The sequence below is a fragment of the Melanerpes formicivorus genome, unplaced genomic scaffold (assembly GCF_026170545.1).
Source record: "Melanerpes formicivorus ecotype bairdi unplaced genomic scaffold, bMelFor1.0.p_v2 SCAF_10, whole genome shotgun sequence".
Taxonomy (NCBI): domain Eukaryota; kingdom Metazoa; phylum Chordata; class Aves; order Piciformes; family Picidae; genus Melanerpes; species Melanerpes formicivorus.
Window position 1 is genome coordinate 7068509 of NW_027142362.1, and position 1894 is coordinate 7070402.

Here is a 1894-nt window from a genome sequence, read left to right on the forward strand (position 1 = left end):
CTCTCTCTTGGCATCTCTGCAGTAGTGGTGTTGAGTTGTCAGGACAGAACAGGCTGCTCTACGTATTTAGGGACTGGGCCAGCTGAAGAGCTTGACCCATGGTCAGGTGGATTTCCAGAGCCTTTCTCCATCACAGAAGTTGCAGATGTTCTGGGTCACATTATTAAACAGAGCAAAACAGATCAAGAAATCTTGATATGAGTAGATCTGCCATAATTTGATGCTCAGAACATGGGAATAAAAGAAGAGTTTGCAGAGAGTTCTCACTTGTTCCTAACTTGGTCTTTTCTCTCCTTAATAGCTCTGTACACAATGCAGCAAGGGTTTCATTTACATAAATCAATGGTCTGTTGTAGTTAACTTTCCTTTACAGCCTCTCACAAGAAAGAACATGAAGTTCACCCTGCTGAATTTCCTGTAGAGAACAGCACAGGCTGCTTTTCCCTGAAATATTGCCACTTGCTGAGACATTTTACTTTTCCTTGATCACAGTTCTGGCCATTATACTAATTTAGCTAGCAAAAGGGCTAAGTAGTTACCAGCCTTAGTATTTATAGTCCATCTGGTGTAATTCACTCCACACTTTTTAGATGACAAGGAAGGACCAGATAAAGACAGCTTCCTACTTCCAAAATGTAGCCGATAGTAAAGCCCAGAGCCCCAGATGTGTCTGGTTTGAAGCTTCCCTAGAAATCTGAGTTTTCATTAGCACAAGACAGGAGAGAGCCAGAGTAGAAAAGAAGTGCCCCCAATGCCCCTATTCAGAGTTCAATAACATCAGGCAGTTGCATTCTGCGCCGCCACTTCCCCTTCTGTCACACGTGCTTGACTGTTAAACCCAGTACAAACCCCTGGTGCAAACATCACCTAGCCAGGCTGCTTGCTGCAGGAGTTTTAACATGAACTGGGCTTCTTAGTCCCACCTCCACTTTGAGCATCTCTTGCACACCCTTCCTTTAGCCACAACAGAGACTAAAGGGTCTGGGCTCCAGTTTCCAGCTTCCCCAGAAGGACGGACCAGAACCATTTCACTTTTTCTGTGCTGCACATTGTGATTTTTCACAGTGTAGTCTGCGCAACAGAGGCTGTTAGAGCTTTGACACAGGGAACTCTCTGTGCTGTACTTATATCCACCAGCCTTAGACAGGCTTTCCTGTTTGGCTGCTAGATCACAGGGCAGGAGAATAACCTTGCTCTCCTCCCTGTGTGTCAGACTATTCATCAAGTGAAAGCAAGCAGCCAGAAGGAAGGGGTATCAGCACAGAAACGTCTCCACCAAAAGGCTTATCACTGATTTCCAGCTGCAAAAGCAAACAGAGGAACTGTTCTGATTGCCAGCAATGCCCATTAAGGCTTTGATGCTTAGAGTGTGCTGCAAACACACCCACGTTTTTTGACCTGCTGCAAGATATGCTTCCCATTTTATAACTTAAAAGCAACAAGACATCAGTCCAAATAGATTGCCTTGCTTGTGATTATTCCTTTGCATCTCGGGGCCAGGTTCTGCTGCCTTAGCTCACATCAGTAAGTGCCTCCTAGATGAATCTACTCCAAGCCATTAGCTGCCTGCTGTGTTAAACTCATCTTGCTGACAGACATCTCACGAAGGAAAATTCCCTTACACACAGACAGCAGGTTTTGACCTAGCAAATCCTGAAATGCCTCAGAGAGCATAAACTCAACCTCTAAAAACTGTGGGGAAAAGACTCAGCTATTTTCCCTTCTATATTACTGATCCTGCCTCCCACTTTCCCCTGCACTTTCAGATGCCCTAATTCTTGTTTGAAGGAACTGCACTAGAGAGGTTAAGAATTAACATCCTTGGTAGCTCCCAGAGCTGACTGCCCTTCAGAAATAAAGCATCATCCTCCAGTGTGGTGGCAGCATGGAACTT